The sequence below is a fragment of the Nicotiana tabacum genome, chromosome 18, assembly GCF_000715075.1.
Source record: "Nicotiana tabacum cultivar K326 chromosome 18, ASM71507v2, whole genome shotgun sequence".
In the NCBI taxonomy this organism is placed as follows: Eukaryota; Viridiplantae; Streptophyta; class Magnoliopsida; order Solanales; family Solanaceae; genus Nicotiana; species Nicotiana tabacum.
Window position 1 is genome coordinate 140,083,690 of NC_134097.1, and position 11,179 is coordinate 140,094,868.

Genomic DNA, 11,179 nt, shown 5'->3' on the forward strand with positions numbered 1-11,179 from the left:
GCAGTAACAGGGTATTCAATGCAGCAACACCAACAGTCCAACAACCACAAACAGCTCAGTCAATGCAAACAACAGAACTTGGCCAAGGCAGCTTGACCAATATGAATTCTTATACAACTTTCAGATAGTGTTTGGTTACAATGTTTTTGGAAACTACCTTATGTTTTTTCAGTTTTCTTTAAACTCAGTAGAACTCTCTTCAAACTAAAAGTTCCAGCCTCAAGACTAAAAATTCCAGCCCCAAGACTAAAAATTCCAGCCCCTTTTTATGTTCTGAAACAGCTTATTTATAAGCTAATAACCCAGTGCAGTCAAGCTGCCTGGATCCTGCAACTTGCAGTCTGCCCATACCTATTAAACCCATCCTTAAGCATCTTTTGATGCCAGCCCTTTGTTCCCCACGCCTGGTTTTGTTTAATCAAGAGTTATGGGCTCATTTTATTATTCATTTTAAACTCCCATGCTCTTATGTCTTGTTCCCCATTGGCATTAGTTTAATCCCAAATTAGTACCCTATTTGTCAGTTCATTTAAACTAATCTTTTCTGTCCTTTTCAAACCCCAGAATACCCTTGTTGGCCCTTGATTATTACTGCCCTGCCCATTGCAGTATCAGGGCATTTTGAACTTCTGAAAGTTCAATTTCAGAATTGCCCTAGCCTGATTCTTTTAATTGTTTTTTTACAATGTAGTTACAAACTAGCACTCATAAATAATGTCCAACACTCAAATCACAATACAGGTCCATTCAGTCAAGTGAGGTTGTACATATTAGAATATTTGCACATTCAGTCGTAGGAAATTAATCGACGACATTTATCAGGTCGACTACACTAATTATAACAGGTAATAATCAGTCGCTCATATAAACAATACATTCAGGGACCTAAAGGGCATCAGACAACTTTTGTTCAATTACTGGGGGCCTATATGAATTAACTCATTTGACGACTAATCTAATTGACGATCACGTTTATCATGGGGTACATTCAGAACACAAACAGAAAACAATTGACCAAATAAGAGGCCTTTGACAGAGATGGAAGAAATCCGAATGAAAAATAACAAAATAACAAACAAACACAACGAAGCATGCTGACAACTTAATTAGAACTAAACAAAGAGAAAAGAAAACTTACCGAAAAAGTTTGAAATCAAAACGACCCAAATCTGACTCAACTTCGAACTCTTGAGGCCGAACAAACTTTAATCAGGGTGTTCTCACATGAGAACACCTTGACTAAGGTCTATTAGACCTCAAACCCCTGTTAAGACTGGCCGGATTCCCCAGGTGCATGTGTTCTAAGGTCCGGATTTTCAGATCTGGTTTTTTAGGAGTTGTGGGTAGATTCGGACCAAACCAAGCTTGGTTTGGTCACGAGGAGGGTCAGGGGAGTGTCTGGTATGAAGATGGGGTAATTTGGCATAGGTCCGGGTTCGACTCAAATCTTCAAATGAAGATTCGAGACGAAGGAAAGTAATTCGAGGCAAATGGGTAGCAGATCCATGTTCAGGAGAGTGCGGGGGACTTAGGGTGTTCAGGAGGTGGTCACCGGCGTTCGTGCCGCCGGGTTCTGGTGAAAGGGAAGCTAGGGCGGCTTGCTAGGGTTTGGGGTTTCAGGTTTGAGCTTGGGGACGATGAAGGGGGGGGTGTGGGGTTCGGATAGGGGGCGTGGGGTGTGAGGGAAAGCTTATATACGGAGTATGGGATTGGATCTGAGCCGTTAGATCAGATGATCTCAACGGCTTGGATCTGATGGTGAGAAATGAGACGGGGTCGTTTGGTAGTTAAACGGGGTCGTTTGGTTTAAGTGAGGGGTTAGGTCAGACCGGTTATTGGGTCGGGTTTGAAAATGGGTTGCTGAAGAGGTCCTGAGCCGTTAGATCGGCCTGGACGGACGGCTCAGATCAAACGCCTTTATACGGCGTCGTTTGGGGGGTTTGCCTGAGGCCTGGTTTGGACTGGGTCAGATCGAATTGGTTTGGGCCTATTTTTGGTTTATTTTCTTGGCCCAAACCGTTTTCTTCATTCTTTACTTCTCTTTTTTTTTCTTTTTCTTTTTTTTTTCTAATTTTTTAAAACTAAAAATAAAAATGAAGTTCAAACAAACATTAATTTAACACCTAACATAATTATCAAAATATTTAAATAGGTTAAATCGCACCCTAGAATATTTTTTGTGAATTTTCTTTTACTGAACGAATTATGGTCTAATTACCATGACATACGCATTTTGTATTTTGTTTAATAATGTAAAAAAATAGCAAAAATGGACAGAACCACACATGACTAGCAGCACACGTTACGGAAAATTGAAAATTGTACAGCGAGGTCCTTTGTCACTATTTTTCTTTTGGAGTGACTGTCCGTGAAGCAAAAATCACGTGCTTACAAGTACGAGGTAGCAAAATTCAACAGAGATAACGGTTTCTCAACATGGCAAAGAAGGATGAGAGATCCGCTCATCCAACAAGGATTACACAAGGTTCTAGATGTTGATTCCAAAAAGCCTGATACCATGAAAGCTGAGGATTGGGCTGACTTGGATGAAAGAGCTGCTAGTGCAATCAGGTTGCACTTATCAGATGATGTGGTAAATAACATCATTGATGAAGACACTGCACGTGGAATTTGGACAAGGTTGGAAAGCCTATACATGTCCAAAATGCTGACAAATAAATTGTACCTGAAAAAGCAGTTATACGCCCTACACATAAGTAAAGGTACGAATTTTTTGTCACATTTAAATGTGTTTAACGGACTAATCACACAGCTTGCCAACCTCGGAGTGAAAATCGAGGAAGAAGATAAAGCCATCTTGCTATTGAACTTGTTGCCATCTTCGTACGATAATTTGGCAACAACCATCTTGCACGGTAAGACTACTATTGAGTTGAAAGATGTCACATCGGCTCTTCTACTCAATGAAAAGATGAGAAAGAAGCCTGAAAATCAAGGACAGGCTCTTATCACAAAAGGTAGAGGCAGGAGTTATCAAAGGAATTCGAACAACTATGGTAGATCCGGAGCTCATGGGAAGTCAAAGAACCGATCCAAATCAAGAGCCAGAAATTGTTACAACTGTGATCAACCAGGTCACTTCAAAAGAGATTGCCCAAATCCAAGGAAGGGAAAAGGTGAAACCAGTGGCCAGAAGAATGACGACAACACAGCCGCTATGGTGCAAAATAATGATAATGTTGTCCTCTTTATAAATGAGGAAGAGGAATGCATGCACCTGTCAGGTCCAGAGTCGGAATGGGTGGTTGACACAACGACATCTTACCATGCCACACCGGTAAGAGATCTTTTTTGCAGATATGTAGAAGGTGCTTTAGGCATAGTGAGAATGGGTAACACAAGTTACTCAAAGATTGTGGGGATTGGTGACATTTGTATCAAGACAAATGTCGGATGCACATTGGTTCTAAAGGATGTGCGGCATGTACCTGATTTGCGGATGAACTTGATCTCGAGAATTGCTTTAGACCGTGATGGATACGAGAGTTATTTTGCAAATCAAAAGTGGAGACTCACTAAGGGATCATTGGTGATTGCAAAGGGAGTTGCTCGCGGCACGTTGTACAGGACAAATGCAGAAATATGCCAAGGTGAATTGAACGCGGCACAAGATGAGATTTCTGCAGATTTGTGGCACAAAAGAATGGGTCATATGAGCGAAAAGGGATTGCAGATTCTTGCCAAGAAATCACTCATTTCTTATGCCAAAGGTACAACGGTAAAACCTTGTGACTACTGTTTATTTGGTAAGCAGTATAGAGTCTCATTTTAGACATCGTCTGAAAGAAAATTGAATATACTTGATTTAGTATATTCTGATGTTTGCGGCCCAATGGAAATTGAATCAATGGGCGGTAACAAATATTTTGTTACTTTTATTGATGATGCTTCACGAAAATTATGGGTTTATATTTTGAAAACCAAAGATCAGGTGTTTCAAGTTTTCCAGAAGTTTCATGCTCTAGTAGAAAGGGAGACGGGTCGAAAGCTAAAGCATCTCCGAAGTGATAATGGAGGTGAGTATACTTCAAGGGAATTTGAAGAGTATTGTTCAAGTCATGGGATCAAACATGAAAAGACAGTTCCTGGAACCCCACAGCACAATGGCGTAGCCGAGAGGATGAACCGCACCATTGTGGAGAAGGTGAGAAGCATGCTCAGAATGGCTAAACTGCCTAAGTCATTCTGGGGTGAAGCAGTTCAGACAGCCTGTTACCTGATCAATAGGAGTCCATCAGTTCCGTTGGCGTTTGAAATCCCAAAGAGAGTTTGGACCAACAAGGAGGTGTCCTACTCGCATCTGAAGGTGTCGGTTGCAGAGCTTTTGCACATGTACCAAAAAAGCAGAGAACAAAGCTGGATGATAAATCTGTTCCCTGCATATTTATCGGATATGGAGATGAAGAGTTCGGGTACAGACTGTGGGATCCTGTAAAGAAGAAGGTCATCAGAAGCAGAGATGTAGTCTTTCGAGAAAGTGAAGTTGGAACTGCAACTGATATGTCAGAAAAGGCGAAGAATGGTATAATTCCTAACTTTGTTACTATTCCTTCTACTTCTAACAATCCCACAAGTGCAAAAAGTACGACCGACGAGGTTGCCGAGCAGGGGGAGCAACCTGGTGAGGTTATTGAGCAGGGGGAGCAACTTGATGAAGGTGTCGAGGAAGTGGAGCACCCTACTCAGGGAGAAGAACAACCTCAACCTATGAGGAGATCAGAGAGGCAAAGGGTAGAGTCATGCAGGTACCCTTCCACAGAGTATGTCCTCATCAGTGATGAGGGGGAGCCAGAAAGTCTTAAGGAGGTGCTGTCCCATCCAGAAAAGAACCAGCGGATGAAAGTTATGCAAGAAGAGATGGAATCTCTACAGAAAAATGGCACATACAAGCTGGTTGAACTTCCAAAGGGTAAAAGACCACTCAAATGCAAATGGGTCTTTAAACTCAAGAAAGATGGAAATGGCAAGCTGGTCAGATACAAAGCTCGATTGGTGGTTAAAGGCTTCGAACAAAAGAAAGGTATTGATTTTGACGAAATTTTCTCACCTGTTGTCAAAATGACTTCTATTCGAACAATTTTGAGCTTAGCAGCTAGCCTAGATCTTGAAGTGGAGCAGTTGGATGTGAAAATTGCATTTCTTCATGGAGATTTGGAAGATGAGATTTATATGGAGCAACCAGAAGGATTTGAAGTAGCTGGAAAGAAACACATGGTGTGCAAATTGAATAAGAGTCTTTATGGATTGAAGTAGACACCAAGGTAGTGGTACATGAAGTTTGACTCATTCATGAAAAGTCAAACATACCTAAAGACCTATTCTGATCCATGTGTATACTTCAAAAGATTTTCTGAGAATAACTTTATTATATTGTTGTTGTATGTGGATGACATGTTAATTGTAGGAAAAGACAAGGGGTTGATAGCAAAGTTGAAGGGAGATCTGTCCAAGTCATTTGATATGAAGGACTTGGGCCCAACACAACAAATTCTAGGGATGAAGATAGTTCGAGAGAGAACAAGTAGAAAGTTGTGGCTATCTCAGGAGAAGTACATTGAACGTGTACTAGAACGATTCAACATGAAGAATGCTAAGCCAGTCAGCACACCTCTTGCTGGTCATCTAAAGTTGAGTAAGAAGATGTGTCCTACAACAGTGGATGAGAAAGGGAACATGGCTAAAGTTCCTTATTCTTCAGCAGTCGGAAGCTTAATGTATGCAATGGTATGCACTAGACCTGATATTGCTCATGCAGTTGGTGTTGTCAGCAGGTTTCTTGAAAATCCTGGAAAGGAACATTGGGAAGTAGTCAAGTGGATACTCAGGTACCTGAGAGGTACCACGGGAGATTGTTTGTGCTTTGGAGGATCTGATCCAATCTTGAAAGGCTATACAGATGCTGATATGGCAGGTGACATTGACAACAGAAAATCCACTACTGAATATTTGTTTACATTTTCAGGGGGAGTTATATCATGGCAGTCTAAGTTGCAGAAGTGTGTTGCACTTTCAACAACTGAAGCAGAGTACATTGCCGCTACAGAAACTGGCAAGGAGATGATATGGCTCAAACGGTTCCTTCAAGAGCTTGGATTGCATCAGAAGGAGTATGTCGTCTATTGTGACAGTCAAAGTGCAATAGACCTTAGCAAGAACTCTATGTACCATGCAAGGACCAAACACATAGATGTGAGATATCATTGGATTCGTGAGCAGGTGGCGAACGAATCTTTACAGGTCAAAAATATTCACACAAGCGAAAATCCTGCGGATATGCTGACCAAAGTGGTACCAAGAGACAAGTTTGAGCTATGCAAAGAACTTGTCCACATACACTCAAACTAGAAACTGTGGTGTTATCCCCTTCAGGTGAATGGGACTGGAGGGGGAGATCTGTGGGGTCCAGCCCACATTTTAAGGAAGTTGTTTTCTTCCTTTCTTCTTCATTTTCAAAGTTGGCAGAAGCAGGCAGCCCACGTTTCTCATTTTTCTGTCAAAAATGACAGGCTGCAGAAGTTGAAAGGTCAAGGTTGGTAGGCATATTTTGCCTATAAAATGAGAGCTTCGGCTCTCATTCTTTGATCACAATCTCAGAGGAAAATATATCTGAGAGCTAGAAAGAAAGAGTGAGGTATGAGAAAATAGTCTGTGAAGAAAATAGAGAGTGTGAACAATATTGTAGTGAGGTGAAATATCAAAAGAGGGTTATTTCTTTTGAGTATTGTAGTGGTCTTTGTAGTATTTTACTCGGGCCTACAAAGAGTAAATTCCTTACTATAGTGATATCAGTTGCTCCGTGGTTTTTCCCTTATTCAGAAGGGTTTTCCACGTAAAAATCTTGGTGTCATTGTTACTCTTTTATTCTTGTTAATTACCGTATCTCAGTGATACATTATTATTCCGCTTTTATTACCGTGAATATTATTTTTTAGGGGGTTTATTTCCAACAAGATGCAGCATTGCACGCGCAAAAACTTCAAGCAGAGGTTTGGTTATTTCCCTTGCAAAGCTTCATTGTGCCTTTAGACTTATTTCTTTAGTTACCTTATAATCATTCAAAAAAATTCCATGTACCTCCCGGAGTTCTCTTCTTCTAAATTGGTTAATGGTGATCTTATGCATGAAAATGTTCATTTGGTTCCTGAGAAGTACTGCATGACAGGAAAATCTATTAAAAACGACTGCGGTATGGACATTCTTTGGAATTGTAATACAGAAGGGGAAAGATTTTAATTAATGAATTTTTTATCACAAGCAGCAGATTAAAACCCTTTTTTATAATAATATAGAAAAACTGACATTCATTTATCTTACTAATATTGGCTACTTACTTTCTAATTTATTATTTAATTATGTCTTGTGGGGTTGGAATCATGGACTGATATCTTTGTGGCTTGATGTTCTCTGGGAGCTTTCTGATATTTCCCCATCATATAAGCGACTTGGTTGCTTTTTTGATGATTTAACTGACAGTTTTAATTTCCGCCTGTGCAGAAAACATTGTACAATGTCTGGAGGAATACGTCGGATTTATGGGCTTTTGTTACTAAAAAGAGACCTGCACTCCAACAGCTGAAGCTGAAGTTGAAGCCTTTTGCAGTCTTAAATGAAAAGGTAATGTATCTTTATAACATATGATTCGAATATCATCCCTGATGTTTTAATCTTTATGTTTTTAGTGTTTTCCAGAAAAATCTGTGGATTGTAAATTTCTAGAACTTTCTTATTATAGGATGATCCAGTTCAAAATGAAGATTTGAGTTTAGACCATATCTTTTGTCTTTTCTCGTCTGATATAGGCAATCATTGGCTTGTGGTTGAAGTTTGTAGCGATGGAAAGCAGGAATTTCATGTGGAATTCCATGAATTTTCCTCTGGCTTAGTTCAAATCATTGAACATTATATGAATGTAGTCCCCTTTTTCTGATGAGTTTCTTGTCATAATTGAACTATTAGGTATGAGTAGGACGCATTCACTTGTTAGCGAGAAGAATGCACCATTTTTAGGTACTATCCTGTTATCTGGAATCTGACACCCATAAAATGCTTGAGGTTTGATGTGAATATGTGAATTTAGATATCTTCTGTTCATAGTAGTGAAAGCTTTTAAACCTAGAATTTTGAGCTTGATTTTTTCTTACACAGAAAGTCTGTAGTCAGGTTTCCAGATTTCTTCGTAGTTCCTTTCCTTATGCTGATTTGACTTCTCTGTATCTGGATATAGTTTGAAAATGAGGGTTCAGAAGAATGGTATGTAACTATATCATTTTTTCTTTTAAGGAGGGGGGTTGAAGGAGAGGGGAGTATGAGGTTTTTGTAGCATAACTGATGTTAAAACTCACATTCATTTGTTCAGTAGACAATATGATTTCTATTTGGATGTGGCGTTATTGTTTAAACTGATTTTTTTCTGGAAATGATTGCTTCAGCTCACCTACCTCGATGAGTGGGCTTCAATCGAAAGGGATCATACCAGTTCAGTATCCCATGCTATACAATATCTACAGGCATGCACTCTCCGTCTTCCAATAATTGGACGACCAAAGGTATGCAACTTGACACTTAGTGTTCTGAGATCAATGATTCCTAAGACATAGAGTCTTATTCGAGTTGGCTTTTTACAGGGTGATATTGAAAGTGTTAAGGAAGCTGTTTGCTCAGCTGTTGATGTAATGCAGGCAATGGGATCCTCCATGCGTACGTTTTATATTGCCTAGGGTAACTTCTTACATTATTTTAAGTTGTATTTTTTCTTGTTCTTTCTTACCATTAATTTACTTTCCGTTTCTCTAGTGTTTAAGTAACATAAAATGCAATAGCAAATGGGACCAAATGGTGTTGTCTTTTACTATCAGGCTTTGTACAATCCTCAATTGTTGTTTGAGATGAGGGAAGTGAGAGAGCTGATATTAGAGAGATAGAAAAGTCATTAGCACATAGTTTTCTGTAACAGAGCCGGTAGCTACGTTCTGCTAGAATCATTTTAGTTTGTTGATCAGCAGAAGTTGCAACTTTGATTGTTTGACAAATGTAGAGATTCTCTTTGCACATTTTCTGTTAGCGTTATACTGAGCGTCGATTTTTGAAAATAATATTGATTTGACAGAATGAATGATATGCATCTCGGAAAAATTTTAAGATTCTCTCGCTATTTTTTTCTTTTTAACTTTCTTGCTATTCAAAATATGTTGCAGATGGAAAAGTAAACTATAGATGAACACTACAATGCTCTAGAATTAGGCTTAAAATTCTTTCGCTTAGGCTTCTAGATTGCCTTTGGCCTTTACTGACAGTTAGAAACTCTTAATTGCCAAAATCCACCTAAAAAGTAGTAGATTTTATTTCTTGTGTAAGATAGCCTCAATTGAAGTACTAAAAGGAGAATGTCAAACAATCTATAGGCTCAACTTGGTATCTTGATTGCTTAGAACTTCATAATTATGTCTGCACTGTACTTTTTTTTTCCTTTTGTTTTCCTAATTTTTGCACTCCGCACTTTTGCAGGTGGAAGGGATGAACTGCCTGGTTTCTGAACTTGCTGATGTGGCAGCTCAAGAGCGAGCCATGCTGGACGAATGTGAAGCCTTGTTGGCCTCGACAGCAGCTATGCAGGTGAGGCTGAAAATTTGTGGCCCCATAAAGTTATTACAGAATCTCCTCAACTACTCCTTAGTCTTCTCTATCACTTTTATCATCTCCCATATCCATATAGTGATCTTCTTCTTCTTCTGTCATTTTGACTGAGATTGCTTTTTACTTTAGTTCAGATTCATTCTTCATTCCTTGCATGTTAAGATGACAACTTATGGTCATTATGGATCTGCATTGATCAGCATTAGTTTTTACCCAACAATGAAAATTCATGGTTCTAGTAACCAACAAAATGTGCAGTATCTATTAGAGAAACTCAAAAAGTAAAGTCCCACCATGTCTAGCTTAAACATCTTAGGAGGTTAGCTCAGTGCTTAGGGCAGCCACGTGCACTAAGTTCCCGCTATGCGCAGGGTCCAGGGAAGAGCCAGACTACAAGGGTCTATTGGATTTCTGCAAGAGGTTGTTTCCACGATTTGAACCCGTGACCTCCTGGTCACATGACAACAACTTTACCGGTTACGCCAAGGTTATCTAAGTATTTGATAGTACATATAGTTCATGTAAGGAGTGTTTGTCATCTTCATTCTAAGCCTGCGCTAATTCATTTTCCATCTCTGTTCCAAATACATTACACGATGGACGGAATAGCGTGTACATTTTGATGTTCCATGTCCGATGAACTTGATTATCTAGTGCGATTACTTGACAATAATGCAGGTAGAAGAATATAGCATTAGGTCTCATCTTATACAATTGAAACAAGCTTGGAGAAGTGATGAGCAGCTGATACTTGGGAATTAGATAGCTTTTACCAAATGCTTCTCAAATGCAATTCTAACCAACTCTTCCTCGTCAAATGAATAATATGCCACATCTCCAGCCTTAGCTATTGTGTATAGTAATAGTTTTTTTTTTCATTCTAATTTATCATGGGAAATCTTGAATTATTCCATTCTTTTTTCTTATTTCTTTCTCCACATATCTTGCAAAAAGCTGTCGTCCCTATCCTAATGTAACTTTTTGTATCATCAACAAAAAAATAAATGCAAAGGAAGAACAAGATTCAAAATTAGTTATAGAAAAGAAGCAAACTTACCAAAAATCATCTCACGTTCTTAAAGTTTTCCTTAAACTCAAAGTTTTCTATTTATTCATTTACATACAAACAAATTTGACAATCATTTTTTCTATTGATCACTTAAGATTGGGATTGGAAATCATAAATAGAGAGCAAGTGACCATTGCTAAAGAAGATGACTCACTTTGACATAATATTATTTGAGTCTAGTTCTGTTCATTTATTGAACCATTGACAGCTCTATGCATATTTTGCTTTAAATTTTTTGGAAAAGCATTCAAATTTGTCCTTGTATTATTCGGAATTGCTCAAATTTGCCATTTATTGGACTTTAAGTTCATTGATACCCTTGCTTTTAGTAAATGTTTATTATTTACACCATTAAGAGACTTTACTCCCTCCGTCTCATATTATCTGTCATGATTCTCTTGTACACCCCTCAAAATATAATTAATCTTTAATCTTTTTTTCATTGGTATTTGAACA

General features: G+C 38.8%; 1 pseudogene; it reads left to right on the forward strand.

Annotated features, from left to right (window-relative positions):
• The window catches only part of LOC107789832 (AUGMIN subunit 8-like), a 33,719-nt pseudogene extending 23,213 nt beyond the window's left edge, over positions 1–10,506 (forward strand).
• Positions 10,507–11,179: the final 673 nt, after the last annotated feature.